The 17,426-nt window shown below is 38.7% G+C and overlaps 1 long non-coding RNA gene across 1 annotated transcript in view; it reads right to left on the minus strand.

The window, feature by feature from the left end:
* LOC133527033 (uncharacterized) overlaps positions 1–16,383 on the minus strand; it is a 351,591-nt gene extending 335,208 nt beyond the window's left edge. Inside the window, exon 1 of the long non-coding RNA XR_009800810.1 lies at positions 16,319–16,383. This is a non-coding gene — a long non-coding RNA (uncharacterized LOC133527033). The remainder of the gene's footprint in view (positions 1–16,318) is intronic.
* Between the last annotated feature and the right edge of the window lie 1,043 nt (positions 16,384–17,426).

The raw sequence follows: 17,426 nt of genomic DNA on the forward strand, positions 1-17,426 counted from the left end.
AGTACATATTTATAAAAGCGCCACAAAGGAACAAAAATACAAAACTGAAAATAGTATTTAATACAATCGTGATATGAATTCAGTGATCGGAACTATGGGAGTAAAACTTTAACAAAACTTATCAAGCGGACGTAAAAAGAGTGCTTATAGCCTTAAACATATTCGAATATCTATGAATGTAAATATTTTATGGCTGTAATATACTATCCCTATCCCTATGGACATGAATATTTTTAGGGCTGTATGCACTATTTTATGTCCGCTTAACAAGTTTTGTTAAAGTTTTACTCCCATAGTTCCGATCACTGGATATAATAGAGAGAATTTCAGTCGAGTACCGTGTTTAGGCAACGAATCTTGCTGAGTTGCTGAGAGAAGAAGCGCTGGTGGCCTAGCAGTAAGAGCGTGCGACTTGCAATCTGGAGGTCGCGGGTTCAAACCTCGGCTTGTATTGTACCAATGATTTTTTTGCACTTATGGACGAAATATCATTTGATATATACCAGTCACTTTTCGGTGAAGGAAAACATCGTTAGGAAACCGGACTAATCCCAACAAGGCCTAGTTTTACCCTCTGGGTTGGAAGGTCAGATGGCAGTCGCTTTCGTAAAAACTAGTTTTTTTTTTTTTTTTTTTTTATTTATTACAACATTAAAATATAAAATATGTGTACCACAAAACAAAATATTCGCCAAACTGCGAGACAGTTTGTTGGCGATAGTGTCTACGCCAAACTTGGGATTAGTTGTCGAGCGGACCCCAGGCTCCCATGAGCCGTGGCAATATGCCGGGACAACGCTAGGAAGAAGAAGAATGTGTCAAGATTCCAAGTTCGCGACCATCAGGACGAATCCAGACTTTACTCGTACATACTTTACGATCTCCTCGACCTTCGTAAGGTAGTGTAAACGGGACACATACAGCAGCGTATAGCGATCGCTATAAAAATACCCTCCGGCAAGCACAAACAAAGATTACCAGCCATAAAGGACAAATTTTATGTCAATGGGTCGGCCCTACAAACCGTACACCCACGCATGAATGCGTTTAGTGTTGCCCCATTGTTCCCGGTATGCCTTAGGCGGGTATTTTCCCGGTAAAATACGTGTATTTTACCGGTGTTATACCGGCTTGAGTCATCCTATACCGGGGTATAAGATGACTGAAGCTATAACACCGAGGCGTCCGACACTTCGTTTCCTATAGCCCCGGACCGGGCTTGGATTGGACCCGGGTATGTCCTTAAACTACGTCCAAAAGACAGGTATGGGCACTGTGAATGTCTAACACAAGACCCTACCTATATCATTCCAGATCTAGAGCAGAGCCCAAGGGGAAGTACCTCCATCTTATAGAAAACCGCAGCCAAATAACACTAGACCCTACTCATAGTGTTGTGTTCCAGCCGGTGAGTAAGATTGCCAGATCTCAACGAGGGTGTGGGGTGTTAGGGTCAGCAACGGGGGCATGTAAATCCACTAGAGTTGCAGGCGTACATAGGCTATGGTACCTGCTTACCATCAGGTGCGCCGTATGCTTGGTTGCCACCGACGTAATAAATAAAAAATATTGAAAACATTACATTATCGCCAATCGCCCCTCATTGAAAACGAATCGGCCCCGGACTCGGACTATTCAAGCGTGAAAATCTCGTTTACGGAAATATTCTGCCCCTTCACACATGATAGATGGTTCATGTATTGGTCATTATTTCAATTGTTTGCCGTATTTACATGCAATAAATTCCAAGTACAAGAAACTGGTTTTCCAACAGCTGTAATCGCGATAGTATAAGATTTTAGCTTTATCATACATTTTTAATGAAAGGCTATTCTGTAACAAATCCAATCTAAGTATATTTTTACCATGAATTAACTCTAGAAAATATTGGTATTCCGCGTCTTAATCATTTTTCGGGACTGATGGGGCTCTGAACGCAACGGAATTCAAATCGGACTTCCAAATGGTTTTTCCTGGTATGTTCGAATTATATGATATGATAATTATATTCGAATTAAATGCGAAGGAAACCCCAAACCTTGACAAACCAATATTTTATCATGATTTTATGATGTCACTTCCGTCAAATGTATATTATTGGGAAAATTATTATTTTCCCGGTAGAATTACCGGAAATGTAAATTATATTTTAGCAATACATCACTAGTTAAGGCTAAGCGACGTAGTGCAAACCCTCACGATTTTGCCCAGTGTGGCATGTTGCCACTAAATATTTTAAAGGTTTTCGGGACTGATGGGGAACGGAATTCCAACCGGACTATCAAATAAATGGTTTGTGCTTTTAAATCAACATTGAAAACTGTATGGTAGATTTGTAGGTAGCTCGGAAAGCTACAAGTACCGACATATTAGCTTAATAAATGTAATGTCAGTCCAAATCGGTGTTACATAAAAAAAACATAACAAAAACCTTTTTCTCACAGTTCTTTTTTGGGTCAATCATATTCAGAATTCACAGAATCACGTTCTACCATTAACAAAAGTATCTTGTCCTATTTTTTCGTTCCATTACGTTTTGGTTCACAGTTTAATTTAATTTGCATGTGCGTGACGTATTGAAAAAAAGGAGGAAAAGTGAAATTTTGTAAATGAGAGTATTTACATTCATGTCAACCGCAGGCTCGAGTGGAATAAATTAAATTAAATTAATCATTTGCTTCAAGCATTTTTTTTTTATACTACCTACGTCGGTGGCAAACAAGCATACGGCCTGCCTGATGGTTAGCAGTCTCCGTAGCCTATGTACACCTGCAACTCCAGAGGAGTTACATGCGCGTTGCCGACCCTAACCCCACCCCCCTCGTTGAGCTCTGGCAACCTTACTCACCGGCAGGAACACAACACTATGAGTAGGGTCTAGTGTTATTTGGCTGCGGTTTTCTGTAAGGTGGAGGTACTTCCCCAATTGGGCTCTGCTCTAGATCTGGAATGACATCCGCTGCGCTGTGCCCTACCACACAAGGCGAGATGACATCACCCACATGTGTGTGTGTTTACAACCCATATGTGTGTTAGTAACATACACAGTAAAAAATAAAAATTAATGTTAAGACTTACAGCTATATAAAACCTCACACGCAAAAACGAGGTAGGTACAGTGCGCTGCGAAATTTCATGGAGAAATTATGAATGAATTCACTGACAAAGTCGCCATACATTTTTACAAAAAATCGGATAAGCTTTATAATTTTAATTAATCACAATTCGTATCAACTTTAAGATTATCATTATCGACTACAATCAATGGTAAAATTGGTTAAAAGACAAATTAAAGACTCGAGTTTGCAATATTCTTACCCCCGGAGTTACACACAATATTTTTATCACAATTGCGAAACAAAACTAAATTTTAAGCGAAGTAATTCTTAAGTGCGGTGACATTTCAAACATTCGTCTCCCATATTATCATTTTTTGACAGGTTAAGGCATCGAAGGCATAGACCCATCCGGCATTCAGCCACGGTTGAAAATTGTGTAATAATATTGAAAACTACGGTGGCATCATGGTTCCATTTTTATCGCTTGTCACTATGCCCGTCACTTTCGCGCTTACATACTTGTTAGAATGTGACAGGCATGGTGACAAATGATAAAGAGCCGACCATCTTAGCCCTACTGCAAATAAAAATTATCCCCACTTTAGGGACGTGTAGGGGATGTACCCTATTTTTTTTTCTATTTTTTATTTGACCACTTTGACAGAATGATAGTTTTACATATCCATTTCAAATCGCAGCTTTTTAGCACAAACGACCATGAAGCAAAGCGTCGTACGGACAGACAGCCAGACGGACATTGCGAAACTATAAGGGTTCCTAGTCAACTACGGAACCCTAAAAACATAATCCTTTATATCTAAAGTTAAATTGCGCGCGCACGAGCTGATGCCCCAATGGTAGTCAAGGTCGTTGAGGTTTCTGGACGCCTTAAGGCCCCGTGTGTTCATCTCTCTCTCACTGAGCGTAATGCCCGCTTTCCACCAAAAAAGGAAAGAAGAAGTGGAAGAAGGAGTGGAAGGGAAACGGAGACCACAGACTAAGCGGAGCGAAGTAGAATGGTGACGCACTTCTACCAAGAAAGAGTTTTAGCTTTTGCCTTCCACTGCCAGCGGACTTTGCGAAGCGAGCAAGGTGGGAAATGAGAGCGGAGTCCATTCAAAACTGATACTTAAACGTATATTGTTTTAGTTCAAGTACCTATTTCCTATAATTAAATATAATACAATGTACCTACACAATGTATAAATGTAACTTTCCGGTTGTCCTAATACCTACCAGATATTAGTAAAAAAATAAAAATACAACATATCCGATAATTAATGAAACAGACAGTCAAATGTCAAACCTGCTTACTGTATTACAACTTATTGTATTTTTTTTTTCCTCTGAAGACTAGCAAATAGAATTTAAGTATGGCTCATGATTTCATTTTCTTTATGCTGTTAGTATGTATGTTAACATTATGTACTTAATAATGAACCTCCAGGTCTATGATTCTTAACTATGTTAAGTACTCTACATTGTACTTCAAATCCATTTGTATATGTGACTGTTTGTGTTCTAAATAAATTAATAAAAATAAAAAAAAACTAACGTGAGATATTATGACAGAGCGGACACATTTTTATGCTCCGCTAACTCGCTCGCTTTGTTTACCTATGCTTGTCTGTTAGCATAATAGGTATATTATAATATTATACATAAACATATTTTATTAATGTATTAGTATTAAAATGTAAATAATGTTAATTAACATAGATATTTAAGAATTAACTTTTTTATTATTAAGAGAATGACTTTTTTGTTAGTATTTATGAATATATTTTGCATGCAATATACCCTAACACGTCTTTTTTTAATATACTACCTACTTAATAATTGTACCTATTTAAAGAAAAAGTAGAAGAAATCAGGAAAAATCATAAAATATTAGTTATGGCCGCCTTCCCTTGGCGCGCAGCCCACCGTGCGCTGTGGAAGCCATTATGTGAAAATCATTGTTGCTAGTCAAGCGGATTTCGCACGGAATCCGCTTGACTCTGCGACCACTTTAGTGACTCTTTTAACTCATTTAGTCCGGGCCGCTGATTCTTATTCAGTAGAAGCACATGCAGTTCGCCATGTTCCGATCGGAGTGGAAACCGGGGATTGAGCTGAAAATTTGCATACATATGTAATTCGGATGAAAATGCAATATTACGGGACCGTCGAGGTGATCTGATGATGGAGACAGGAGGTGGCCATATGAACTCTGTGATGAAACAACGCAACCTAATTGTGTTTGGGTTTTTGAGAATTGTCTCCATGAGTATTAGTTGCCTGTGGTAAAAAAGTACAGTCAGCGATAAAAGCTTGTACCAAAATGATATAGTTGGCAAAAACTTATTTGTATTTGCCAACTAGGTATATCTTGAATAATAAGATTTTGTTTAATCCAAAAATATAATATAAACAACACCTCGAATTCACATTTATATAATAATATAATATTTACAGGATATAATTCTTAACTATTACACGTATTTAGAGCACATTTCAATAAAGTAAGACCAAGATAAGTTGGTAGCCATTTTGATGCACACGGTGTCAGTGTCAAGTAAACGTCATAATTTCATAGAAGTTTGACGTTTAAAATAACCCGTGTGCCGTCTGGGCTATCGAAATCGCTGCCAACTTATCTAGGTTTGATTCTAATTTGTTTGATATAATATTTGAGAAGTACAAAATTCGAAGCTACGAGGCCAAATTACGAGTACATTGCGATATCAAAATGATGTCTAAATGATTCAGCCGCATGTGCATTTCGCTCGTACCTGTCCGTACATGTATTGGCACGAGCGAGACGCAACTATCATTCAGTTATAGGTACATTATTGTCAGAATATAAGTTGAAATTGGCCTCCCAGAACTTGTTAATATCTGGAAAAGATGTTATATAACAAAGAGGAAAAGTGAGCAAGCGTGAGGCCATCTGTTTTCGCTCCTAATTTTTACAATAATCAAACAATCGTAAAAAGTCAATAGCTATGGTTAATTTACATCAAATTGTGTAAAAATAATTTCCATAATGCCAATATCCAAAAAGGAAAATGAGGACTACGTTTGGACCCGGGTATGTCCTTAAACTACGTCCAAAAGAGAGGTATGGGCAATGTGAATGTCATCTCGCCTTGTGTGGTAGGGCACAGCACAGCAGATGTCATTCCAGATCTAGAGCAGAGCCCAACTGGGGAAGTACCTCCACCTTACAGAAAACCGCAGCCAAATAACACTTGACCCTACTCATAGTGTTGTGTTCCTGCCGGTGAGTAAGGTTGCCAGAGCTCAACGAGGGGGGTGGGGTTAGGGTCGGCAACGCGCATGTAACTCCTCTGGAGTTGCAGGTGTACATAGGCTACGGAGACTGCTTACCATCAGGCAGGCCGTATGCTTGTTTGCCACCGACGTAGTATAAAAAAAATATATATGGAGAAGCTTCCGTCACTTTTCGTCTTAAAAATCACATGAACCCAGCCGTCAAACTTGCCGCCATACAATCCATATTACGCTCTCATTTTAAAACAACATGAAATTTGACATCAACCATTCAAGTAAACAGTCGAGTACGAAACATGGTTTTTTGAGATTTTTTACGTAGGATTTTTCGCCTAACCTGGCGTTGTCCTTATCGCACTAGTTTTAGGAGCCGCTTGCGTTAACGAGACGGATAAATTCACCTAAAATATTTAAATCTCAGCTCCCGTATCGTCTTAAGCACCGGTGTACTTCTATCCCGCGCTCGCGCCACCAGCGATGGCTCAGTCATTCTGTATTCACTTCACAAATAATAAATAATAAAAAACCGGCCAAGAGCATGTCGGGCCACGCTCAGTGTAGGGTTCCGTAGTTACTCTTCCGCCACAAAAAGCTAAACTGGAGCTTAAAGTATAGTAAATTGTTAACCAAGGGATGAAATGGTACCTTTCACCCGAGTTAAACAAATAGGCAAAGTTGCATAATCAGTACCTAATTAAAGTAAGTCTTTTTACTATGAAGGGAAAACTTTTTGCGATAACTCAAAAACAGCTAAACTGATCATGTCCGCTATAGTTTGTCTTTCTTAAGCTTCCACGATTTTTTTCATATTTTTTGGACCTATGGTTCAAAAGTTAGAGGGGGGGGGGGGGACACATTTTTTTTTTTCTTTTGGAGCGATTATCTCCGAATATATTCACTTTATCAAAAAATGTTTCTTGAACTTGTTGATAAATGTTATTAGTTTTGAAAGACCTTTCCAACGATATCCCACACTCTAGGGTTGAAGCGAAAAAAAATTTCACCCCCACATTACGTGTAGGGGAGGTACCCTAAAAAAAATTAAATTTTTAGATTTTATTGTACGACTTTGTCGGCTTTATTGATTTATATATCCATGCCAAATTTCAGCTTTCTAGCACTAACGACCACGGAGCAAAGCCTCGGACAGACAGACAGACAGACAGACAGACAGACAGACGGACATGGCGAAACTATAAGGGTTCCTAGTTGACTACGGAACCCTAAAAAAGGGCTACGCCGGGACGGTAGGACAGTGCAAAATGATGTACTTACTTTTGATGTATACGAGCGAGCTCATTTCCAACAAATTGTTCCGCAGTTTGGCGAATCTTTTTGTAGATCGTGTCATTCACGAAGACGCATGCCTTGACTTGTATTGCCATGTTATTAAAGGTTAGATTTAACAAAGCTGCGCGTCATCCTGGATGACACGAACTATATTGTGGTACACATATTTTATATTTCCATGTTAACATCAATAAAAAAAAGAAAATATAGCGAGTACTTATAAGTTTAGCAACGAAAACTAGTACCAGATATAAATAATAATAAATAAAAAATAATTCAGCCTATATACGTCCCACTGCTGGGCACAGGCCTCCTCTCATGCGCGAGAGGGCTCGGGCTATAGTCCCCACGCTACCCCAATGCGGATTGGGGACTTCACATACACCTTTGAATTTCTTCGCAGATGTATATGTTACGTAAATGTTAATTTAGTTTCATTGAATTTATGGATTTCGTTTTAAAATGAGAGTGTAAAGATTGTATGGAAGCGGCTTTTTTGAGACGAGTTCGTGTGACTCTTAAATAAAATAACTTTACTTGTTCCATACATACAGTGATTAATTCATATCACTAAGATCAGGGCCGGATTTAGGGGAGGGCAACCGGGGCTACTGCCCCGGGCCTCCACAAAAGAGGGGCCCCAGAATAGAGAATTCGGAAAATTTTCCATTTTATTCAGAAAAAATTTGGGGCAAGGGGGCCTCCACTCCTTTATTGCCCGAGGCCTCCAGACCTCTAAATCCGGAGATTACATGATTAATTTATTTGAAACATTATATACATAGATTATCAGTTAGCTCAAGGTAAGCTCCGCTCGTGCGGCGGATTTTTAACAATATTTTACTAAAACACAGGCATGAGAATATTAAGAAAGGTAAGTAATATTTTTACCAACCTTTAGCACCTTGTACCGGACAAATGGCCGTCGGGCCAATATAGCAAGAATGCAGACATTAAAAATACATACTAAAACTATATTATCTCATACATTTTATTCATTAGAGAATAAGTAAGGTCTGGCGGCTCTGGGATCTTGGACTATTTCGACTTTCGTCTTAATGCATACGTCATGTCACTATATATATATATTTGGACTGAATTGTTCAAAATTTTATTTTCTTATTGAATCCTTATAACAGTTATTAATTAAATTAAAATTAATTTAAAATTCGTTTATTTCAGACAATTGACAATCCATAATTTATAAAGTTAATTAATTAGAACTAAAATTAAATAACATTAACATACAATTATATAAATTAAATACTATTAGACTTGAATAAATAAAAAATTAAATTAAATATTAATAAATAATAACAAACATTACATTAAATTAAATTTCCTGTTAAAACTGACATGCAGGGAGGACCAAGTGCCTCAAAAGGCCACTGTCCCATCTATTTGCCACTGTGGCCAGGAGGCTGTGGCGGCTGTCACGCACCCTGCTAAGCATCGCGGCGCAACGCTTGCGGAGCGTGGCGTAGAAACCGTCCACGCTCGCATCCGCAAACATCCCGGACGCGCTACAGTATCGCGGCAGCCGCAACAGCACCCTGAAGGCATCGTTGTATTGGACCCGCAGAGCATTTAGCGATCGCTGGGTGTACCTTGTCCATAGGCTACATGTGTACAGCGATGTACAGTACGCCTTAAATAAGCTATTAATGCAGTACCTATCAACAAATTGCATTATTTTGCTCAAATTTCAATTCAGTGACTGATTGGTATAATTTAGCCGGCTAATTTCATAGATTATGAAGATCTTGATTCGCCAAGTATCAAATTATTCATTGACTTACGCTCCAAGTCCTTAATTATAGTATCAACCGCCTTAATTATTTACTGATTATCTCTTGATGTGCGTATAATAGAAATGCATACTATTACACGCACAAGCAAATTAATATATAGATAGCAACAAACTAGAATAAATATATAGAAGTCTGATTTGTACTCAAAAACCGGACAATTGCGAATCGGACTCGCCCACCGAGGGTTCCGTACTTTTTAGTATTTGTTGTTATAGCGGCAACATAAATACATCATCTGTTAAAATTGCAACTGTCTAGCTACAACGGCACCATAATACCATAAACTCTCTATATAAGTGTATATTTATGTCTGAATTATTCTATGAAAGCAGAGCAACTAGTGTGCGTTCTTATAAGTCTGTAGAGCTCTCCACACTCATGTGCGAATCGTAGCGCGAAGCCGCGAACGTAAGTGTGGCGTATATTTCGCAGATTGTTCACGCCTTCGCGACTTTTTACCCGTTTTTAGGGTTCCGTAGCCAAATGGCATAAAACGGAACCCTTATAGTTTCGCCATGTCCGTCTGTCTGTCTGTCTGTCTGTCTGTCTGTCTGTCTATCTGTCTGTCTGTCTGTCTGTCCGAGGCTTTGCTCCGTGGTCGTTAATGCTAGAAAGCTGAAATTTGGCATGGATATATAAATCAATAAAGCCGACAAAGTCGTACAATAAAATCTAAAAATTTAATTTTTTTTAGAGTACCTCCCCTACACGTAAAGTGGGGGTGAAATTTTTTTTTTTGCTTCAACCCTAGAGTGTGGGGTATCGTTGGAAAGGTCTTTCAAAACTAATAGGGGGTTTCTAGAAACATTTTTTGATAAAGTGAATATATTCGGAGATAATCGCTCCGAAAGAAAAATAAAATGTGTCCCCCCCCTCTAACTTTTGAACCATAGGTCCAAAAAATATGAAAAAAATCGTGGAAGTAGAGCTTAAGAGAGACATTAAATGAAAACTATTGCGGACATGACCAGTTTAGCTATTTTTGAGTTATCGCAAAAAGTTTTCCCTTCATAGTAAAAAGACTGACTTTAATTAGGTACTGATTATGCAAATTTGCCTATTTGTTTAACTCGGGTGAAAGGTACCGTTTCATCCCTTGGTTAACAATTTACTATACTTTAAGCTCCAGTTTAGCTTATTGTGACGGAAGAGTAACTACGGAACCCTACACTGAGCGTGGCCCGACATGCTCTTGGCCGGTTATTTGTCGATTTTTTGCCTAGATAAATATTCATTATATTAAACGGTTATTTTACAGTCTTACAACAAAACAAAATATCTTCAGCACGAATGATGCCGTAGATAACTGACAGTTAAAGCTGATGCTTTTCCGCCAATTTTTGCCTTAATACTTGGCGCGAACCAAACTGCGAAATCGTCGTGTAGCTGTGCGAGTGTGGAGTCATTCGTCAACGTCGCAATATGTTCTCTCCGCGATTCACGCACATAGTTTGGAAGGGGCTTATATCTGCACAATGGTAGTTTTATCCCAGTTATACTGCGAAAAAACCCGGCTCCACTCGTGCGCGGCGCAAGTGAGGCGCGGCGGCGGGCGTCAGTCCAAAAAGTAACCAAAATCTCTCTATATATTATAAGTCTATATCTATATGTGAATTATTATATGAAAGCAGAAGCAACAAAAGTCTATATCTGCACAATGGTAGTTTTATCCCGGTTATACTGCGACAGCACCCTGCTCCGCTCATGCGCGGCGCAAGTGAGACGCGGTGGCGGGCGTCAGTCCAAAAAGTAACCATAATCTCTTTATATATACCTATATATATAAGTCTATATCTATATCTGAATTATTATATGAAAGCAGAAGCAACAAAAGTCTATATCTGCACAATGGTAGTTTTATCCCAGTTATACTGCGAAAAAACCCGGCTCCACTCGTGCGCGGCGCAAGTGAGGCGCGGCGGCGGGCGTCAGTCCAAAAAGTAACCAAAATCTCTCTATATATTATAAGTCTATATCTATATCTGAATTATTATATGAAAGCAGAAGCAACAAAAGTCTATATCTGCACAATGGTAGTTTTATCCCGATTATACTGCGACAGCACCCTGCTCCGCTCATGCGCGGCGCAAGTGAGACGCGGTGGCGGGCGTCAGTCCAAAAAGTAACCATAATCTCTTTATATATACCTATATATATAAGTCTATATCTATATCTGAATTATTATATGAAAGCAGAAGCAACAAAAGTCTATATCTGCACAATGGTAGTTTTATCCCGATTATACTGCGACAGCACCCTGCTCCGCTCATGCGCGGCGCAAGTGAGACGCGGTGGCGGGCGTCAGTCCAAAAAGTAACCATAATCTCTTTATATATACCTATATATATAAGTCTATATCTATATCTGAATTATTATATGAAAGCAGAAGCAACAAAAGTCTATATCTGCACAATGGTAGTTTTATCCCGGTTATACTGCGATAGCACCCGGGTCCGCTCGTGCGCGGCGCAAGTGAGACGCGGCGGCGGGCGTCAGGCCGGCGCGCGCGGCGGCGACGCTGCGTACAACGCTGTTTCGGCGAAACGCACGCGCGTTTGCCGCCCGTTCTGTGGACAAAACTTTATTTTAATCTCTCTGTCAAAAATAAAAATAAAAATATTTATTTCGTAAGTTATCAGTAAACTTTTTTTAATCTGTGCAGATGCCTATTTTTATACTCGTAGTACATTTTGCAACGAGGGGGGTAAGTGAAATTGTGGATACGAGGGTGGTAATTCTGGAATTAAAGACCCGAGTTTGCAATATTCTTACCCCCGGAGTTACACACAATGTTTTTCATCACACTTGCAAAGAAAAAACTAAATTTTAAGCGAAATAATTCTTAAATACGGTGACATATCAAACATTCGTACGCCATTTTGTAATTTCTTCACAGGTTAGGCATTGAAGGCACAGACCTATTCGGCATTCAGCCACAATTGAAAATATGTAAAAATATTTTAAGCTGCTGGTAAATTAATCATATTAAATATTTTTTAACATAAACATAAATATTGAATTATGAACGTCAGTATTCTAAACGTAAAGCTCATTTATTAATGCTACTTGGTTTGTATGAATAACTGACATAATTAAAAAAAAGCTTTAACTCCATAACATATATACATTCATATTATAAAAAAAACCTAACCTAGGGTGCCGCCAGCAACGGGGCAGGGCCTAGCTGCCGGTGGTCAGGGCCGCAGAGAGAGGAACCGACGTACTACACGCGCCGCGTCCAAGATTACTACCGCCTTTTGCATCTGACCCTTGATCCAGCCACCCAGCGAGAATCTCTCTATACTCTGTATTTTTAGGTATTTAAATAAAAGTAAACAAACAATTTCTACATTTTCGGGTAGTTATAACATTTATTGGTTAACCAACTAAATACAAAACCGCCTGGATCTGTCATTGAACGACCTGACTTTAACCTACATTATTTGATCATGTAATGTTTTCATCTACCCTCAACTGGCTTATTTCTTTACTTGTATTTAAATACCTAAAGAAACAGAGTATAGGTGTTGGTCGAGACTCTTCGCTATCAGACCGTTGGCTGTCACGACTATCAACATTCCATATGGCGGTTATCTGGTTAGCCAAGTCTAGGTACTTGCTGGCCTTGTCCTTCTCGGCTTAATCTTTTCAATCTCTTACCTTACTTAGGCAACTCAGCTAGCTTCGTTGCCTAAACACGGTTCTCGACTGAAAAGCTTTCTACTATATTACGACTTTATAAAATACTATTATTTTACTGTCAACATTCTTAACATTTTATTTAACACATAGGCGGATCCATCGGTAATGAGGCCTCAGGAAAAACACGTTTTCACTAGTTAAACCCAGTTTTCCGTAAGGCCTCGGTGAAAATTAGTATTAACTAGTTTTAACAAAGTCGCTTAGAGAAAATGTTCAATTATTACATAATAAAAAAATCGTGTTCATTCTCAAAATAAATTGAGTTGTCCCTTTTCAGTATTAGTGTTATTCAGCGGGCGAAAAATAGCCGGACAAATTTTTAATAAGTAACTGGTTAAATTTTGTGCTTTTCATGCTAAACTGATTAAATACTGCCAAGAACTTCTGACGAATAGAACTTTCATGAACAGTTGTAACAATAACTCCTTACCTACCGTGTTCACGAAGAAAATTAATTATACCGGAGCGGTTTCAATATCAAAAATCGCAACTCGATTTCTTATTGATAATGATAACATACGACTTTAACACGAATCGCACTTACGAGTATTGTTACGCGCAGGGATCGAAAGGATAATTATCAGTGATAATTATCGTGATTTTTATGCCTGATGATTATCGATTTGATAATAACCTATATTTATAAAATGCGGTATGTTTAAAAACAAATCACTCGTGAATTGGAACGATGATAGTTGCATTCAATAAATATAGCACCATCGATATTTATCGAACAATAATCGGATACTACTGGGCTTAGCGTCTATTTCAGACGATCTATGGTGCAATGTCTAGAGACATTACACCGCCTGGGACGGAGTTAAGGAAAACGCAGGGATGCCCAGCACCTGCGCCACCCTCTCGACCTCACTGGCCGGACCCACAGGAATAATCGGATAATTATCGCAATAATTATCAAACACTATAATTATCTGGATAATTTGGAACCCTTGTTGCGCGCGAGAATTTTTTTATGATATAGAAGGCGAACGATGAGACGAAGAGCCCGATGATAAGCAATTACGGTCGCCCATGGACACCTGCAATACCTGTGGTGTTGCAAATGCGATGCCAGCCTTTAAAATGGGAGTGCGCTTTTTCTTAAAGGTATGAAGGACGCCTCGGTCTGGAAATACCAGAAATGCATTGCGTGTTACCGATATCATTTGAGTAGGTATCTTTTAATTCTAGTGACATTTAACTGTAATCAACCATCACGTTCGTATCAGACCGGGTGGAAAGAGCTAAGGAGTTAGTAGAAAAGAATTTTGGCATTGATAAGCTGAGATTCTGTCTAGGCTAGTTTAAGGCTGCGTATCCTCCAGTCGTCAGGAGGGATCAAGCGTTTCTGATACCTCTCCATGGTGTCCTGGCGACAAGTCGGGGCTGCCGGGGGGCGCTATGGTGGAATGTACTCGATTCCATGGCGCTTTCGCAAACGGCAAAGAGGGGGAAACGCCGGAGTGGGTTAAGTGGGTAGGGCCAAATTCTCCCCCCCCCCCTCTCACCAGGAGAGAGGGGACAGGAGCGGCAAGTCCCCCCCCCATTCGCCCATTCCGTGAACAAAAAAAAGGCTGCGTATCCACTAGAGATGTGCGAGGATGCCTAGCGAGGGATTTGTTTGTTAAGAATCAATAGAAAATTAGACTAGAGCTGTACAGTCTGCAAAAATATGTATCGAGAGAATCGTCTTATAAATATGGTACTACGCTCTTATTACACTGGAATAAGATGCTATGGGACATATTTTTGAGAAAGATGTGTACACCCATATTTTTACGCTTGACTGTACAGAGCGAGGAGAGGTAAATATGAAATGTTTCTATTCGTTCTTAACAAACACAACACTTGCTACGCATCCTCGCACATTTTTGGTGGAAACGCAGCCCAATGCCGCAGGGGTGAGTTAATTCTGGGCGGGGATTAGCGTGCCCGTTCTGTATGATATAAATGTAACTTATTTTGTGACCAAGTTCTTATGATATCAATACTAAATCAAGTTGATTTTTAAAAGTCCGAATAGCCCTCCTGGCTTAACCAAAAGTTTTGTATTGTTAGATTTATGTCAGATTAACAAACTACGTTTCATGAATATAAAGTTAGAACAAAAACAAAGCGTTGTCATCGCGCCCTCACGCGTGCTTGTTATCTGCATGTGTATAACGTCATTTAAGAACATTTGTGGCATTCCACGGCGAAAGGTACCTTATGGCTTATGCCATTATTAGCGGCGTCCCAATACTAATGCGGGCCGTAAGGGCCACAAGGTACATTTCATTGTGGTACGTCACATTTATGAAAATGTTAGAGGTATTTTTAAATAAATAAAATTTTGCCGTTAATATATTGAGTAGCGGGAATCCGCTCAGCGGGTTTTCTGTTTGTAGTCGCTTTCCTCTACAAAACGGGAAAACGCTGGGATCGGCTACGGGCGTAGCGCTACGAAAACGATGGTAGCGAATGTGAGGACACCGGAAGCAGCCGAATTATAGCATTTGTTATTATTAGCAGAGAATCTAAATATACACCGTGCTTTTTTATCTCCCTTAATTTCAGGGTGCATTTCTGAGCTTAAATTAAGTTAATTTCTCAAAGAAATCGGTAGTCTATTTAACTCCATTTTGAAGACAATCACTTATTTCGTTTTATATGATAAGTCCCTTACGAGCGTGTAAACTAACCTTAGGGCCTGATTACATATTGATTAGCTATACGGGCGAGTCGGAAGGGTACAACAATAATATTTACCAATAAAAAATATAAATATATACAAATATAACTACTGCCAGACTACCTACGAGTATATTCGTAGTTAATAAACTTGATATGTTAGAGTTTTCAAATATTTGATAAATATAAAGCCTGTGTTACGACAACGCTATATGCAGTATTGAATGAACTTTTTTGAAAAAAAAATATTATAAAAAAAAAACAAATAACCCGACTGCACACAAAAAAAAAGGAAAACGGAGGGTTACTTATAGTCATTTTGGTTGTGGGTCCCCGCCTGCGATACTTACCATCAACAACAATATTCTTGTGGGGCTTGTTTTCCTCTTTTTTTTTAGTATGCAGTCGGGTTTCTTGTTTTTTTATAATAATAATTTTTTTATTTATAACTTTTTAGTTACCCCAAAACATCTTATGACACTACCGTGATCAAGACGAATCTAACGATACCTCATACATCAAAATCGATCAAGCCGTTTAGGCTACAGGAGGCCACAAAGAAACAGACATACATACATACACTCGAAAAACATTACCCTCCTCCCTTTGGCAGTCGTGTAAAAAAACATATTTACGAAATGTAACTATGCCAATTAGTTTCCTTAGAAGTATCTATTAGTCATACGGCGAACTTAACGGAATTCAATAAAAACACTGTGTGTACTTATGTATGTAGATCCGAGCGACATTCAAGGCGAGTTATGCCAAAATGAGAACTGTACCCCTAGTGTAAATTTATTCGATAGCAAAACGTGACATACGTTTGCGTTAAGGCTCATTTTGTATGGGATTTTGAGTTTCCAAAACGTCCGGCTTGGCGCGCTGTTTCTAAATCCCATACTAAATGAGACTTAACGCAAACGCGTACGTCACGTCACGAAATCGAATAAAGGGGCTCTGAAAACGATACTTCTGCTACGACGCCTGAGTGGAATAAGAGGATTTATGAATAAGTGCGTTGAAAACATTTTACCTGTACCGTGTACGTATGTTGTCAATATCTGTATTTTTACAAGCTTTTATTTAACTTGCCCTGTTTGTATGTATGTATTTTGTATGTTTTTGTGGGTCAAATCTTGGAAGCTAAATTTAACCTACATCCGGATTTCCAATTGAGCTGAAATTTATAAAATATTTATGTATTTAACATAATTATGTAAAAATGTGTATAGAAATTTTCAAATTATTTATGAATATGACAATATTGTGATGTTAGTAAACGTGTTTATTAAAGAAATCGAAACAAAAATGAGGATTTCCATTGCTCGTAGGTAATGAATCTGCTTGTATAATCTGTTTCTTTGGCAAGTTTTTATTACATTGAATCTAAATTCGGTAGAAATTAAGTAATGTTCCGTCACATGTATTGAGAATTACTTACAATTGTACCATTTTGAAAAATAGGTAGATTTCAGGCCGAGGGAGGTAGATAGGTAGAACGCAGGCAAAATAGGTAGATCTACCCAAAAGTTGGTAGATGTGACAACATGACAATTATGATGATATGGAGCTGATATGATGATTGAGAGAGTAGGTGGCCACGGGAAATCTGTGATAA

Source organism: Cydia pomonella, chromosome 17, assembly GCF_033807575.1.
Source record: "Cydia pomonella isolate Wapato2018A chromosome 17, ilCydPomo1, whole genome shotgun sequence".
NCBI lineage: Eukaryota > Metazoa > Arthropoda > Insecta > Lepidoptera > Tortricidae > Cydia > Cydia pomonella.